At 39.6% G+C, this 18,708-nt stretch overlaps 1 protein-coding gene across 1 annotated transcript in view; it reads right to left on the reverse strand.

Annotated features, from left to right (window-relative positions):
* ZPLD1 (zona pellucida like domain containing 1) overlaps nucleotides 1-18,708 on the reverse strand; it is a 509,293-nt gene that overhangs the window by 224,364 nt on the left and 266,221 nt on the right. Inside the window, exon 3 of the mRNA XM_074332508.2 lies at nucleotides 12,453-12,601. The gene's annotated coding sequence lies outside the window, so the exon portion shown is untranslated. The remainder of the gene's footprint in view (nucleotides 1-12,452; nucleotides 12,602-18,708) is intronic.

Below are 18,708 nucleotides of genomic sequence, written 5' to 3' on the forward strand. Positions count from 1 at the left end.
ATTTTCCATCCTTTGACCCCACCCTACTCGTTGGCCATAAATTCCTACTTGCTTATGATGTATTCAGGGTTGAACCCAATCTCTCTCCCCACTTGCAAAACCCCATTGCAGTGGTCCCTACACCTATTGAGGTAGTCCCTATTTGAATAAAGTCTTCCTTATGATCTTCAATAAGTGTCATGAGTAATTTTTTCTTTAACAGCATCAACAAGAAAAGGCCAGATGACTGCCTGCAATGAGCCTGCACAAGTAAAATTGAGCTTAATGAATTCACCACAGTCTACAAACTGGCCTTTAACTTGCAGGAACAGGGGGAGATACGTGGCTTTGTTAGCACACTGAAGTAGGTCTGACTCTGAGGGTTAGACTCTCATTAATCAAGTTCTCGCAGACTGATATTAATAATATACACCAGAATGACAATGTATTCATTTAGGAGAGGCCTGACCATTAAGCAGAGATACTCGTGTCAGCATGGCGACGCATTCTCTTTCTGTGAACAAGTGACATGAAGAACCAAATTTTCCCCAGTAGGCCACTTTATGAAAGTTCAATTTAAAAACATGGTTATAAGCAGAGCAGAGAATCTGATCCACCAGTACGATTGGTGAATATCCGTGAATAAATAGATAAATGGGACGTTAGATGATCAAAAAATTACTCCTATGAACATTGACCAGAACAAAGGAATACCTAGAATCTTGAAAAGTGTCCCCCAGCAAAAGTAATGTGAGGTGCTATCTCACACCTGGGGGATGTCACCCAGAGGACCATGCAACGCACAATTACAGAGGGACATCATTCACATATTAGTCTACAATCTGCATTACCTTTTATCATAGCCCTCGTAGCATACTATTAATAAATACACTATTTATCTTGCTGTTGGCATTCACAATATATATTGGAGTCTGTCCCATATCAATGCTAAAGAAAGATATCATTCTTTTTTAGGGTTGCACAGCATTCCTTGCTTTATGTACATTAAATTATCTAATAGTTCCCAATTCAGAGGACCAGGAGACTCTTAATCTAATCTCTCCTTGCTTTCTCTAGGTTCTAAATCCATTAGTTAATCCTTCTCTCTCCCATACAGTAGACCCCCTTATCCACAGGGAATGTACTTGCCAAGAACCCCAGTGGATGCCTGAAACTGGAATAATACCAAGCCTTATATATACTATGTTTTTTTTCCTATATATACATACCTATGATAGAGTTTACAAATTAAGCACAGTAAGAGATTAACAATAATAAATAATAATAAAATAAAACAATTATAACAATAACTGTAATAAAATTATATGAACATGGTCTCGCTCTCTCAAAACATCTCATTGTATTGCACTCACCTTCTTCTTGTGATGGTGCAAAATGACACAATGCCTGCGTGATGAGATGAAGTGAGATGAATATCACACAGGCAGTGTGATATAGTGTTAGGCTACATAAGAGTGACTTGAACACAAGCACTGCAATACCATTTCAGTTGATGTGATAACAGAGATGGCTACCAAGTGACTAATGGGCAGGTAGCACACACAGTGTGGATTCTCTGGATGAAGGGATGAGTCACATTATTGGTGGGACAGAGCAGGATGGTATGAGATTTCACCACATTATTCAGATATTCAGAATGGTACCCAATTTAAAACTTATGAATTGTTTATTTCTGGAATTTTCTGTTTAATATCTTTGGACCCGGATTTACTGCTGATAACTGAAACTGGAAAGCAAAACCATGGATAAGGGAGGACTACAGGAATATTTCAGAGATATTGCGGGTTCAGTTCCAGACCACCACAACAAAGCAAATATCACAATAAAGCAAGTCACATGATTTTTCTGGTTTCCCAGGCATATAAAAGTTATATTTATGTTATATTACATAGTCTATTAAGCATGCAATAGTGTTATGTCTAAAAACAATGTACATGCCTTAATTTTAAAAAGTATTTTATTGCTAAAAAATGTTAACCATCATCTGAGCCTTCAGTGAGGCATAATCTTTTTGCCGGTAGAGGGTCTTACCTCAATGTTAAAAATGCAGAATCTGTGAAGTACAATAAAGCAAAGCACTCCATTGACATCTTACCTTGACCTACACAAGTGCTCAAGTCTTTCCCTTGATCTTTTAAGCGTTTCTCTCACTATAACATATCTGGTCTTCCTTTCACAATCAAGATCCTAGAAAGAATGATCTTCATACAGAGTCACTTTCTCTACCCATTCACTATTCAGTCAGGTGCCTGCTGCCATCATTACAGGGAGGCTTAGCCTTTACAATCACCAGTGTCCCACTACTTGCCCCAAACAATTTAGTCTTAAAATCCAACCTACTTGGCCTCTTTATATACTACACCCTACTTAGAATCCTCTCCCACCTTGGTGAGGAAGCTGCTTAGTCCTGGATCTCCTTGGATCAATCTCTTTTTCCCTTCTCAGTCTCTTCTGCTAGTTTTTCATCCATTTCCAGACAGACAGAAGCCAGAATTCTTCTCACCTCACTCAATACCCTCTTTAGACAGTTTCAAGCCACCAACATTCTTGTACACATGATTGAGCCAATATCCACATCTCTAGCTGAGGCCTCTCTGAGCTCCAACTGGGACACTCCATTGCCTTCTAGGCACCTCCATCTGAATAGCTCACCGGTACCTTCAACTCAACACGTTCAAATTTTAAATTTTTTTTCCATTTATGCCACCATATTTGTTTTCTCTCTTTCTTTTTTCTTTCATGGGTTTTCAGAGACCTGAGTATCCTCAACAATGGCAAATGTACCTTTTTTCAGGCTTGTACCTTTTCAGACTCCAGGAATCTGCTGCATTGTCATATAGCTTTGTTGGACAGAACCAAAGATGAAGCTACGCTGGCGTTCTCTCATGTAACTGCCAACATGTGGCCCACGAGAAATTCCCACAAATCCTTTCCTGGACAAACTTTGGGATTTCAAATTGTCCCATTTGGCAATTTCTCCTCTGTGTCCTCATCACAGCATTTAGCCAGACTGTCACCCACCATTTAGATCTCTAGGATATAAGTCAGAAACTGGTTCAACATGTCATTCAAACCAACAGAGGCATTAATAAGTTATCTAAGGTGAGGTGAGGTGCAGGCAGACCCCATTCATTTCCTTGGAGGGAAAGAAGGGAAACCCACAGCAAAGAAAACTTGCACCCAAAATTCCCTTTAATAATCAAATCATAACCCCTTTATACTCTTGATGTTATAAAAGAATTAAGTCAAATGTAACTGGCTTTTAATAATCTCCTTAAAATTTGGCATCTTGTCTAATATTTCCTACGGAATATATTATGTCTTGTACTATGTTGCCTCAGCCACAACTTCTATTTTATAATCCCATTATATTATCATACCCTTCGACTAAAAATTCTACTCTAGTGACTCAACCGTAGAAAAATAATACAAAAATACCGAAAAGTGATGTTCACAAAGATCTCCTTTGCAGCTCTACTAAAGTAGTGAAAAATTAAAAACTACTCAAATATTCAACAATATGATAATGGCTAGGTAAACTATGGATCCCCCTACTCAAGAGAACTCACCTATCCATTCATAATTTGAGCCAACATAGGCACATTCTTAGGTTATAATGTTAAGCTGGGGGGAAAAAATATCCAAAAGTGAGCACATAGATGGACAACTGTGCACAAAAAGCTCTGCACAGTAAAAGTGAAAAAATAAAATTAAAATGTTAAGGGTTTTTTATATGAGATTTCCAGTAATTTATTTTTCCTTTTCAACTCAAATGTTCCATGATGAACACTTGTTACTTTCATAAACAGGAAAATTAAGAAACTTTTAAAATATATATGCATGACATTCCACTTGGCACAATAAGTACATTCCTCATTATAGGAGGCTAGATAACACTTTCTTTCAGCCAAAGCACCATATTGGAGTACATCTAAACTTCTAAACTGAGTCATCTTTCTTCTTTTTCCAAATAACAAAATAAACTGGTCACTAAGTGTTTTACTAGCATGCACAAATAAATTTAACATCTGGTAATGACACACTGAGCTTTCATCTCAAAGTCCAGGGAGGCTGTTAGAGGAATAAATGAAAGATATCAAAGACTGAATAAATTAACTATCCAATATTTTCTTAATCATACAAGGTTATTCTCTAAAGGCTGGAAACATTGAATTTTTTTTATTTTTAATCAATGCACCAAGGAAGGACGCTTCTTGAAGCTTTAGCAATTAACCTACCCATGTTTACTACTTTGCAGAATTAGTTTACCTGCCAACTTCAATCTGCCAGGATTCTCCTAACTTTTTAAATGTAAATTGTGCCAATTCTGTAAAGCAGTCTAGTGGGCAGTCTGTCAAGAAATTTCTGTTACTGTCCATTACATTTTGTCTTTCCTAATGGAGTTATTGGGGAATATTGCAGGTTTTTAACATTTTTAAATTGACATGCTTATTGATTCTTGCTCTCTTTATGTGTATTATACACAGGCTAGCATCCCATGTCAAAATGTGACACTTTACAACTCGAAACTCACCAGCACAGTAGGAAACTTCCTTGGGTTATTAGCAAATGTCACTAATGCAATTGAATAGTGAGCATTAAAATAAAATGTCTGTCTTTAGGCCTTCTTGATAATCTAAAATAGTAATTATATGCATTAGAGATACTTGCTGACAATGAAGCTTTTAATTTTTTAAATCCTAAGTGACCTTTTCTACAATTTCTTAGCAAAAAAATGGAAAGCAACGGCAATTAGACTATTGAGACCTTGTTATCATCATTCATCTTCTTTCAATCCAAAACAGTGGGTGATATAAGAGGGAAAGTTCTAAAGTTCTTTAATTGGAACTAATTCCTATCGACCCCCAGCAACTTTGGCAAGGCTCAAAATAGCAGATAATAGGATGATTAATGTTTTAATCCTCTAACAAAAGGGTGTTGAGCCTATTACCATTGCTCATTCCCTTCTCAGAATTTATTTAATTTTGTTTTTCTGAATTTAGAACAGTTGCTTTTAAATAGAAGAATCATGTAGCCCAACAATGTGCTTGCTACTTACAGTAAGAGGAAATACAGTTCAGGAATAAGACTGAGAACACAGTAGTCCGCCATAATCAGAAGTGTCTGGACACTGATGGGAACCACTTTGCGCACCTCTTATAATTGCAGAAGTCAGACGTGACTTGTATTCATCTTTTGTTATCGGTATATACTGAGTATTACAATTTTAATACAGTTCTCCTTTTTAAAAAAGTGTATTCATTTTTTTGGCACCCTCTGTATATGGATATATATATATATGTACACATATATATACATATATATACACATATATACATATATGTATCTACATATATGTACGTGTACATATACATGTATATACATATATGTATATACATATATGTATATACATATATGTATATACATATATGTGTACATATATACATGTATGTATGTGTGTGTATATATACATATATATACATATATATACATATATATACATATATATACATATATATATATATATATATATATATATCCTTATCTTTGAGGACTTTCTCTGTTCTTCAGTACTTATCAGCACCCAAATACAGTTATTACATCCTACAATGTGCAGGTATAGAAGAGAAGTATAGAATGTCTTTGCCCTCACAGAGCCCATAATTTCGAGTTGAGATATATGACTACTTAACACATACCTACAAGAGATCAGGAAGCACATGAGTCAAACTAATCCCAATAGCACGAGGTAGATTATTAATATGATAAGAATTCAGAGATGGAAAAATTGAGGAGTGGTCTTGAAAAACCTGCCCAGAAACTGTTGAATAGGACTCCCTTGAAAGACAGCTTGAATTTGAGTGAGTGGGAAGGAAGGGGGTGTCGTAATCCCTGGTAAAATCCATCACTTCTCTCGTTTTGGGTTTTGCTTGTTTTCTACTTGTGTGGTTGTCTATAAAATTTTTAGGTAAAGGAGACCTCAATAAGGAAAGCAAATACTGAAGAAAACCCTGGGGAACTCATAGTCTTAACCCAACTTATTCTTTATTTTTTATTTATTTATTTTATTTACTGGTTATCATTTGTGTGTTTTTTTTTGTTTTTTTTTTAGTTTCAGGTGTACAAAACAATACAATAGTTATATATTTATACCCCTCACAAAGTGATAACCCCCTTCTCCCAAATCAATGGATATTTGTCTTGTCTTGTTAGAGAGACTATGTCATGGACGATATAGATGCCTGACCACTGCACTGTACACCTGAAGCTGAAGCTGAATAATAATGGATGTTAACCCAACTTCTCTTCCTGCAGGATGCAGAATTTGAGAAACTGGCTTGGGTCAGGAGAAAAAGAAGTTTTGATAAATGGCCAGTGTATCAAGGGAAATGCTAAACAAGCATATCTGTGACCAGTTGATGAGGATAAGTGTCATATCTTTCTTGCTAATGTTTAAGTCTTTACAAACAGCTTCATAAGTCTCCACATCCTGCTTTCCAACACCATTTTTAAGGCAACCACCAGCCAGCTCTAACATTCTAGCCATCTTCACTGTCTTATTCATATGAGATACATGATATGCAAGCCAGCAGAGATTTACTAGTATAGGTTACAAAGAAGACTTTGCAATAGGTTCTTAGCAGAGGCTGCAGAGAAGTTGAAAAATCTTAACTAGATACACAGTAAAAACTTTGAAATATATATCACCTTCTTGTACCATCACAGAAAACAATCTGTTTGAGTATGCTTTGGATTTTGCTTTGTCTTAAAGTTTAAAATATTGTACATAAGGTTTTTGGCTCCTCTGACTTAATCAAACACTTTACATAAAGATAAATTAATTTCTGGCTTGGAAAAACCTTCTTGTTTATTCTCAATCTCTTTGGACTTTGTCATGTACATTACAAGGTTTCCCTTCCCAACTTCTGTTTCTGCTCCCCAAATTGTAACCTTGGAATAATTATTCATTCCAAGCCATTTGATTTTCTCAGAATGTCTCCAAAAAGTTCCCACTTAAAAAAAAAAAAATCATGCTTTTCTTTGCCCCTCAGAAACTGCTTGTGGCTTATTGATTTCTCTTTTTTGCTAAGAAGTGAAGTAAAAGAACTACAAAGTTCAAAAAATCTTTCCAAACTGGAGTTCCCCACAGTTGAATTTTCATTTTGGTAAATTTCTCCCCAGAATCCAAGATTGTTTTCTTATTTCCATTATGGTGGGGTATAATTCTGGTACATTTTCTAATTCTCTCCCTTGCCAAATACTGCTCTGAGCTTCTACTTGGACTGGCCTGGAATGACCTACATGGCGATATCAAAGTCAACTTCTCGAGTGCTAAGGAAGCAAGGGAGGGTGGTTCCAATGTTCCCTGAGTAACGAAAGTTACTTCTGCTTCATTACAAATCTAATAAATGAAAAGGAAAATAATAAGATAGCCATTGAAATTAGACTCTCAATCAATGTTACCTCCCCATAGCAGTTAAAAGCATTTTGACCTATGTTTCCTCTTTAACTCTTCACAACAATTTTGTTGGTAAATATGAGGCTCCGATTGGAAAGCTCCCCAAGTTGTGTGCTTTCCCTTTCAGTAGATCTGGAATGCTCTTCCCCACAGCCACCACCATACCTGCTGCTTGGTGCCACAGCCAAGGCCACAGAAGAGTTACCTAAGGGCGCAAATGTCTTGAATCACAATGGATAGCCTATGGTGCTATTGGTGGCAGGCTGAGCTTAGAGCCCCAGTCTCAAGGCCAAGTTAAGCAAAACTTTGTAAGCAGTGGAGAGCACACTGAAGTATACAATGCACTTTCACAAACAGGTCTCAAAGGTAGCCAAACTCACACCAACATAATCATTGGACCCCACTGTTCCAGCCTCACCCTGAGATGCTCCCAAGCCATTCCTCTCCTCTCTATCTTACCTTTAACTCTCTATCTGAATTTTATACATGAGGACACCTAGACTAAAAAAAGCATATTCCCTCTATAAATATCTGAGAACCGAAGGCAAGCCCTGTTCTCCTAACCCTAAATCTAGTGATCTTTCTACTTTACCACACTACTTTACCACACTACCTTCATAATAAGCATTCAAAACATTTTTGTAGATTTGGACCTTGGCTATCAGCACCACCATCAACTCCAGAAATTTGGGAAAGAAGGTGTATGTGTGTATGTGTGTGTGTATTCTATTATGTCAATAACTGAATGAGGTAGATAAAAAACAGAAATAGCAAAGATAGAAAATAAACAAAACCAGATGAACAATAGTTATGACATATAGGAGCTTCCAAGTTCTAAGCCTGCCACTAACTAGCTATAGATTCTTAGAAAAGTCATGTTTCAGGCCTCACATCAATTACTGTAAAATGTGGGGTTGAACAAGATAAATTCTAAAGTGTCTTCCAGGCCTAATATTCTGTGATTCCATGTTTAGCTCTGGAAGGAGGTTATGCCAGAACCTTATCTCTGCCTCTTTCTGAGCCAGAATCAAACAACCTAGTATCTTTTCATCTGGGCACAACAGTCATGTTCTTCTTGCTGCCATACAAGAGGTCTAGATCAAATCATATCTAGATGCTCAGCCCATATGGAATGTCCCTTTTAGCTTTGCTCCAAATACAACCTGATGCCCTACCCAAGGCAAAGTAGGCATGACCCAAGCAACTCAGCCTTTGTTCCTCAGTCCAAAACAAGAAAGTCTATGAAAATGGGATTTATAGATGATGTAATACAGAATTGTACACCTGAAATCTATGTAATTTTACTAACAATTGTCACCCCAATAAATTTAAAAAATAAATTAAAAAAAAAAAAAAAGAAAAAAAGAAAGTCTATGAAACAGGCCTATGAAAAATGGCAACAAACTTCAGGCAATAATCAATATCTAACCAAGGAAGATAAGGATGATTATTATTCAAAATGCTAGGAGACATCAATTGAAATTGAAGCTTAGACACTAAAGAATCATGTCACCTCTTTCAGAAATATTTCTAAAGAGAGATCACTATATGTCTGGGATGATTTGGATATATTTAAGTTCTTTTTAAAGCAGGAGCATGGATTTAACAGGCTGTTATTATCTTCCATAAATTCTGATAATAGAGTTTATATGTGAAAACAATATGAAACTCTGAGCTTGCAAACTGGATTCTAGTAAGAATTAGCCGTGCAATCATGTGGGACACTTCAATTAATCTTTCACACTCAATAATTCCATATGTGAATGAGGAAACTGGTTAGGCAAAAGTCACTGTATAAAAATCTATCATCTAGGATCTGGTAAGGATGGCAGAGTAGGTTAATGCTGTGCTTACCTCCTCTCATGACCACATTAAAATCACAACTAAACTACAGAAGTCTAGCTGAACCAAAGCCCTACAACTAAAAATATATACCAGAAGCCACCTTGAGACTGGCAAGAGGGGCAGAGACATGTAACGGTATGGTCCCAAATGCGCATATGACCATTAAAAATTGGAAAGGATATCTCTGCTACAGAGGTCCTCCCTGGAAGACCAGGGTTTCAGTACCAGAGAGAGAAGTCTCCACAACTATGGCTGTGAAAAGCAGCAGAGATTGTGGCTGAGACAGAGGGCAACCACACTCCCAGGTGCTCCTCTTAAAGGGCCTAGGCATGGACTTATTCACTGACCAACTCACTTGTTCTGAGCTCCAGTGCTAGGGCAGCAGCTTGAAAGGCACCAGGGACATACAGGGAGGAACTGAAGTGTCAGGCTGAGGGCTGAGGGCTTTATGAGCAGCTTTCTCCCAGACAGCAGGAGCTGACAGAAGCCATTATTTCTTAATTTAGTCCTGCCCCCTCCCTGCATGCAGACACAGGTGGCCATCATATCTGTGTCTCCATCAACCTGGCGGCTAACACCATTCATTTGCCCTCATTCCCTGAGACCCTGCCACATCCAACTTTCAGGCCCACCCAAGTTGCTTCCAGTGGCTTTACCATATAAACAGCTTGTCTTGGCTCATGCTACAGACTTTCCTAAAATCTCTGAAAGGTTCACAAAACCCAAATAAGTAGCACCTGGCTTCAGCATGTCCCATATACCTGGCTGAGCAATCCCAATCCCAGCACTAGCAACTGCCAGTCTCAGTTGGCTTCTCGTGGCACCTCTAAGCCCAATGTAGGTGGCAGCAATCAGCAGATTGCTTTGTGGCTCATACCAGATAGCCCCAGGTAGGGCACAGGCTGTGGCTGAACTTGGCCTGTGATGAGGCCCCTCCCAGAAGGCACTGAGACTGGCATGCCTGGTAGCCAGCTTTCAACCCAGCCAGAGCAACACTTCCAGAGACAACACACACAAAGGGCACATTGGGCAAGTACCAGAGCTCAAGCAAATCCTGCTCCATAGGGTCATCCCCTGCACAACAGCTCCTCCACTGTAGTTACAGCCAGTCCTCACAACTAATCAGCCCAAGGATCAATCACTCCCACTGATGTGCAAACAGCAAGCAAGTCTCAACGACAGTAGGAAGGCACACACAACCCACACAAGGGATACACCTGAAGCACCTAGCTCAGGTGATCAGGAAGACTGCCACTGAACCCCACAGCACACCTACTACAGAAGGCCTGTCGTTCGGGGTGGCCTGCGGGGTCTCTGCTCCCGCTCCCCACATAAGAATGCAGGATATGGCTAGGCCAAAAAGGAACACCCACGGAGCCATAGGTAGGGGACTCATACCACTATAGTCTCACTGGAGGCTGGATTCACACGATGTGCAACCTGCTGTCCACTTTTCTGCCAACCGACCGACTCCTCCTCCCCAGTGCAGACACGGCAGTTACATCAGTGGCCAATTGGCTAACTGGCTACAGCTGACAGCCAACTAGCCACAGCTGATGGCCATCTACTACCCAAGCCAGCACCCCTCCACATGAGGCCGAGAGCCTGGAAACTGCTCTCTGGGGCTTTGTCCCCACAAGGCCATTCTATCAAGACCAGGAGACATAGCAGCCCTACCTCATACATAGAAACAAACACAGGGAGGCAGCCAAAATGGGGAGACAAAGAAACATATCCCAAATGAAAGATCAGAACAAAGCTCCAGAAAAACAACCAAACAAAATAAAGACAAGCAATCTACCAGACACAGATTTCCAAACACTGGTTGTAAGGATGCTCAGTGATCTAAGGGAGAATTTCAACAAAGAGATAGGAAACATAAAAACGGAGATAGTGTAATTCAGCGACTCTGGAGCTGCTCTTGGTGGGTGGACACAAAGATCCTCCCTCAGCATTTAGTCAGGGCACATTTATTTCCACTTGGTTTTCCCAGGAAGGTTTAGTCCTTTGAGGACCTATGTACAAGGAGAGGAGACAGACATACATTGATGTTCCTTGCTGTTGGTGAGCTTTGGGGGGATACTATCCCAAGAGATGCAAATAGTTTGTAGTAGTAATTATATTAGGCATTCTATAGCCTATGTGGCATTTCATGTGAGTCTCGCAACCATTTTGTGGATTAGTAGTTATTTTAGTTTTAAACAGAGATAGACACTGTGCCTAAGAAAGGTCATGTGATTTGTCCACATTCATCCTACCAACATGTGATACTCTTAGATAGAACTGGGTGGTTCAAACTCCCATTCCACTGCTTTTCTAACCCATGTCTATCACCTTGACGTCTCACACACTATGAGATGGCAGGGTTGTGGGAGCTAATGGTTAATGTGTGGTGTACATTTAACCAGCAAGGAGTTTCAGGGGAAGACCGAGTGTGAGGGTTCTGCTGTGCTGAAGGGTTTTAAAATCCTCTGCTGGGCCAGCTGGATGCACGTGGGCCTTTTCCTAAGGGCAAGACACTCATTTGGGTGAACCATTGCCCCTGCTGAATAAGTAGTTCTAGGCTGTGTCTCATGCAAAGAAGGACAGGCTCTATGGTGTCTCTCATGTGCCCTTGGATGGCCACAGGGAGGATGACTCTCTGCTGGAAGACAAGTGCCTTTCAAGACCTAGGGCATTCCCCAGAAAAGGCTCATGTCCATGTCTCCCACTACCTCCTCCATGTTTTCCACCTACATCTAAATATTTTTGATAAATTTAAAATAGACTCTTCAAATAATTTTTTTTCAAAAACCTAAGCTGAGTTTTGACTGATCTTTATAAATACAGAATAGGGATGTTAAACAGTATATTCAGTAAGCCCAGCACACAATTTTAATAACTTAACTGTTAGGTACAATGAGTGTTATTCATCTAAGCCCAGCTATTTTCCTAAATCTTTTTTATGGTTTTAGAAAGTGGGACCTCTCTGCGATTCTGTCTGAAAGAAAATGGAAGCCTAAGAAGCCTTCTTTCAGAGCACTGTGAGGATTAATGAAGCAAAGTCTCCCGCTATGAAGTTCAATTCCAACTGATGGCCTCAGGAAGGGCTAGGAGGAAGCCCGCAGAAATCAGAGCAATACATTCTCTTCCCATCTTTCTCACTTACCATTGGATAGAGTAATGAGTTTCAACTTGCTCTTCCTCTTTTTTCCAGCAAAATACTGTCAGGTCTTCTTTGCCCCACAAGCATGGGCAGCCCAGCTCTATCTCCATCTGGTCCATGATTCCCAAATTCCCTGCAGGAGTTTTCCATTTCTGCACACAAAGTAAAACAAACTTAGCAGTTTAGAACAACACACATATAGTGTTTCATAGTTCCTGTAGGAGTCTGGACATGGCTTAACTGTCCCTCTGCTTAGGGTTTTAAGGCTGAAATCAAAGTGATGACTGGGCTGCATTCTCATCTAGAAGCTCATCTGGGGAAGAATCTGCTTCCAAATTCATTCAACTTGTTAACAGGATTCATTTCCTTTGGGCTATGCTACTGATGGCCCTGGTTTTTTGCTAGATATTGGCTAGAGGTTGCTCACAGGTCCTAGAGGCTGTCTCCCATTTCTAGAAGCCACCTGCAATGTGGGTGTCTCCCATGTGGTTATTCACTTTATCAAGCCCACAAGGAAAGTCTCCAGCTCCAGTCTAAGACCATATAATCATGGGAAGGAGATCCTATCACATTTGCCATGTAAATTATCTAACCATGATAGTGATATCCCTACATCTTTGCCATATTCCATTGCTTACAAGCCAGTTATAGATCCTGCCTACAGTCTGGCAGAGAGTATTACACAAATCTCTGAACTCCAGGAGGTGGGATTCATTGGGGATTACTTTAGGGTCAGTCTGTGACACTGGCTTCTAACAAAATAACCAATCATCAGGCCATGTAGCTGAAGCTCTTCATTCTTATCAGGGAATTTCTCCCTCACCCCCAACCACACTCCAATCAGCATTGTTTTTACAGTTGTTCTGACAGCCCTGAGGCTTAAAGCCAGGCCACACTCACCATAGACCCTGTCCATTCATTCTGCAAAGTTTATTTATCTCTTAATGTGAGCTAGGCCCCATACTAGTATGACAGGCAGAATAATGTTATATGGACCCTCAAAAAAAGAAAACTGTCCAGGTCCTAATTTCTAGAACCTATGAATATGTTTGCGTAAAAGGGCAAAGAAGAATTTAGGCAGCAGATGAAATTATGGTTGCAAATCAGCTGACCTAGAATCGAGGAAATTATCCTGAATTACCCAGGTAGGTCCAATATAATCACAAGGGTCCTTATAAGTAGAAGAGGGAGACAGAAGAAAGTGTCAGAGTGATGCAGTATGAGAAAGACTCAAGCGGCCATTGTGGTTTTAAAGATGGAAGGATGTCACGAGCCAAGGAATATGGGCAACCTTATAGAAGCTGGAAAAGGTGAGAATGTGGATTCTTCCCAAGGCTTCCAAAAAGGAACTCTGCTCTATTACACCTTGATTTTAGCCTAGTTAGTCCCATTTTGGACTTCCAACCTCTACAACTATAAAATAAATTTGTGTTCTTTTAAGCCACTGGGTGGTAATTTGTTACATCAACAATGGAAAACTAATACTACTAGGTTCTGGGGACACAATGATAAAAGAGACATGTCCTTGCCCTCAAGAAGTTCATAGGCAAATGGGATGGGTAATCTCAGGTTATAGACCTACATATGTCTCAGTACCAAGGTCAATTTTTCAGCCCCACAGAGAACCCCATTCCTCCTAAAGACTTTGCCTGGCCTGCTTGTGGCTCTGGGGCAAGAACTTTCCCTCCTTCTATAATACAGGGCTGGCAATTTCTTCCTCATATAATAAAAGGGAAAAGCAACAAGGTTTGACACATCCAATTCAACACACAATATAGAACATTTTACTAAGTGCCAAGAACAGGAGATACAAAGATGAATAAAACTGATCCTTACCCTCAGAGATTTTAACCTCTTGTACAAAACAGACACATACATTCATACATTTTATTCCACGCTAAGCACTGTAATAGAGCTATGCACATAGTCCCTTGGGAATAGAGATATGAAGGAATTAATTATGTTAAGAAAGACGGGCAGGGAGGGAGTGATATAAATTTCCAGAAAGAAGGTGACCTGTGAAATGGATCTTGAAGAATCATTAAGAGTATGCCAGATAGACAAAGAAAGTGAAGCAGAGTAAAGAACATGAAAATGCAGGGCAATAAAAGAACCCATTATATTTGAGGAGTCTGAAGTGGGCCAGAGTAATTAGAACCTGGGATACAAGTGAAGGGAAGGACTCAGGGATATCAAAATGAGATAGGCAAGGTTAGGAACAGTCAGTGGAGAAAGGATTTCTATACCATGCCAATGAGCGTGGACTCGAGTACACACAGGGACCTTGCTTGCCATGGATGGCCTAAACCCACATGTGTTTTACAGTTATTTTGGTCACAGTATAGAGACTGGACTGGAGGGCTGAAAAAGGAAGCAGAGATACTGATTAGAGTCACTACTATGAATCAGGAGAAAAATTAGGAGGACTTGACTTAAGGCAGGGGATATGGAAATGTAGAAGAAAAAGGGATTTTTAAAAGCCCTGTTTGAGGTTTGAACACATTAAATTTTTAATGTGGGAAGTAAGGAAAAAGAATTAGAAAGAATTCCTTCCAGGTTTCTGCTTAGGGGACCTTGTGGAGAGTGATGATGTAAACCACGCTTCTCAAATGTCAGAATGGAGCGGGCACCAGAACGGCTTGCCATCCTTCCTAAAATGTGTAGTGGCCCACCCCAGCTTCTGATGCAGTAGCTCTAGCTGGGACACTGCTGTAAAGTGAGCCAGGGTAGGCAAGGGAAGAACAGGAGTTAAGAAATAATAGTGCAACTAATTTTTTTAGTGAAAATAATAAGCAGTCTAAATTCCTGAAGAGAAGGAACTATACATATTTGGCTTCATTTTTTTTTTTTATTAAAGTTAATTGGGGTGACAATTGTTAGTAAAGTTACATAAGTTTCAGGTGTTCAATTCTGCAATACATCATCTATATATATTGCATTGTGTGTTCACCACTCAGCTGTGTTATCTTTAAAAGAAACCTTCCATCAGAAGTTAATCAGGCTTGGATTAATTGATTTTGCATTATCTGAGAAATTTAGCAGAGAATGGTAAGTTATTGACCAGAGTCTAGCAGCTACTTCAAATCTAGAGCATCCTACTGTCGGTAGTAACAAGGTTTTTCCAATGTAAAGACAAATATAAAAGGAGAGATGCAGCATTATTTTAGCTGCTAAGACAAAAATTGTTTTTAATTAGTTATATATCAATTACCAAAACAATCATGTTCTTTTATTTAAGGAGAAGGAAATGAGAAGAGAGAGAAAGCTAACGAGTGAAAGTCCTTGTAGGAATTACCTAAAGTTTACTTTTAAATCTGAGATCATGGAGACTCTGGACAGTTTATGCTTATGCCTCATTGATCACCTTCCTTCCCACTTATCTTTGTTTAAAGGTCTAAGAGGGTGTGCTGACTCAAATCTTCACATTTATCTATGCAAATGCATGGCTCTTGATACTTTTTTTCATTTGTTTTACTGTATAAGCAATAAAGAGATTATTATTAACTGGAAAGTTATGGTGTAAGATCATAATTTTACAGACCCTATTGATAGTTGAAGAAAAGTTTCACAATCCTGAATAACCCAGGCTCATTTGTCATGTGAATGGGATTATGAGGACACAGACCTTTCTCACCAGTGCATAGCACTCAAGGGAGCATTTTAGAAAATTCACAGGTGTTGATAGACAGAGCAGAGGAAGCCTGAAAGGCAGAGAAGTTGTGAGATCACAGTGGGGATGAGGTAACTTCTCTACTGCTAGAGCTCACCATGGAAACAGAAAAGGAGTGGCTCAATAACCATCATTGATCTGATTCATTCATTCTCTTAACTACTGTTTATTGTGCACCTACTATGTACCTGGCTCTAGGCTATGATCACACTGCTTTCTACCTCCATTATCACCGTTGTCAAGAATTTAAGTGCCCATCTTGTACTTGGCACTAGGCCAAGTGTCCTTACCATCATGGAATTAACAGATTGGAATTTAAGTAAGTGAATCTACCAAACTTTGAAACACAAATCTAGTATTACTATTATTTTTAAATTGATCTTCTTTTCCACAAAGCAGTCACTTCTCTGACTGATAGACCAGGTCACCTTGCTGGTTGTTAAGAAGCAGCCAGCAATCCATCACACACAACCATGACACTATAAATACCTGTGTTAAGAAGAAAAGTAAAAGGGAGGTTGCTCTTCCACTGCCAATATGGGCTATGTTTGCAAGATGAAAATTTGAGACTCAAAGAAATTTAATGCATTCCCTACAGTAAGTTAGCTGGTCAGTGAAGAGTTAGATCAAGAATGCTGGTCTCCCAATTCCGAGTCTAGAGTTATTCCCACAATTCCTCCAATCTAGTCATTAGATATGGCCTTTGACACAAGCTAACAACCCTGTGTTTTCCTGCTTATGAGTAGGCTACTCTCATCTGTGTACTGTTTTCTACTGATAATGTAAACACGTGGCCACCAACTACCCATCAGTGTGTACTGAGCTGTTTTTCCAACCCAAGGAAAGCGTTTGAATCAATGTTTTCATTCACTCTTACTGGACTGATAACACAACATCAGAATATAAGAGTAAGTTTTATAGAGATGGAAGAATACTTTCAAAGCAAAACTGACCAAAGTATAAATCAAATTTATATCCTAGCATTTGATGACTCAAAGTTGTCGTGTCCAGCTCAACAAGAGCTATGGGAAGCGAGGAGGGTGGCACAGGGTTAAGAAATACAGTAGCCAAGAATAGAGAGCAAGTGGGGCCAAGGGACTCAAGTCTCAAAGGACTGAGCTCCGAATCGGGCCAACGCATAGCTTTTATTGATTAACAAATAAGGAAGTAAAGGAAATAAAGCTTGTTAATCTCAAGATCTGTGAATCTCATACATTATACGAGGAAATTGATTCAAACAAATCACCCTTGCCTGCAGACAGCTGGATCCAAAAGCCCCAGGATGTCTTAGTAATTGTTGCAAGTACCTCCCCAAGGGACAAAACCTTTATGCTGAAACTTACTAATATGAATAGATGGAGAGCTGATGTTATCACGTCATTGAATCTCTTCCCAAGCAGGATGTGGGAAGGAATGTAGCCACAGAGGCAGAAGCTCTCCTTAGCCAGGGGAAGATGGGGGTCTGTGCCCACCTGTATCAACCCCGTGAGTTCTCCAGATGGCCCTTATGCAACTGTGCCTGTGTTAGGTTGTTCCTTCCTTGAGGAATCTTACCCGTCATTGACTAACCAGCCATCCTTTGGGGCCACAAGGTGTAAGCACAAAGGTGAAGCAAAGTCCATGAAAGGATCCGTCTCACAGACTCTCCTTTCTTTAGGGGCAGGTACGAGGAGACAGACTGGTAGGCTGCTGTGTGGCAACAAAAGTGAAGTTGGTGGATCAACAGCATTAACATCCCTTAGGAGCTTGTTAGAAATGCAGGATCTCAGGCCCAGACGCAGACCTACTAAATCAGAATCTGCATTTTAATGAGATGTCCAGGTGATTCACATGTACATTAAATTTTAGGAAGCATTGTCCTGGATCTCATGAGCACAAAGTCAACAGAGGTTCCCAATTGCAGTATGACAAATGGGTTATATCTGTGCTGAGCTGACAATTTCCTCAGCTCTCAGGAGAGGCAGGCAAGGCCTGGATCATTCAGAACCACTGGGCCAGGATCCTCCAGCCATGTGCAGCCTTGTCCCTTTGCCCAGGTGTGACACACAAACACAGACTTGAATTTCTTGTCTATACTATGCACACACAGAAGAAGGTTATGTACTTTTCATGTATTCTCCACATGAAAGTGTTTAAGTAGCAAGTATTGTTCTATCCAACTGAGTGAAGCTGAACAAGTGTTCGAAACATGAGCTCAATTTTGTAAAGTGCTTTGATGTCATGAAACATGTCATAAAAGTATCAAGTGGTTTGCTATCAACACTAACAAGACATACTGGAATTCTGGAAGTAGCATAGCTCCTGCTTTGTTTCAAAGACTTACTATTCGCTATCCCAGGAGGCAGGATGATATCTCAACCAACTACTTTCTGAAAGGACTTTTGGAACAGGTTTGAGGCACCTCTTTTTATCTACTGGGAAATGAAACCTACAACAGTGAATTAGAAGATGATACACTCAAAGAATAAGAGGAAGCCAGGCTTACAAAATAGCCCCTTATGTTTTCCTATTGAGAAAATTTCCACATCTTACTTCTTCCCCAGAAAGATATGATTTTACATGCTTGTTGGAAAGGGAGCATCAGTATAA

Source organism: Rhinolophus sinicus, chromosome 17, assembly GCF_057876585.1.
Source record: "Rhinolophus sinicus isolate RSI-liver-muscle chromosome 17, RSI-T2T, whole genome shotgun sequence".
Taxonomy (NCBI): domain Eukaryota; kingdom Metazoa; phylum Chordata; class Mammalia; order Chiroptera; family Rhinolophidae; genus Rhinolophus; species Rhinolophus sinicus.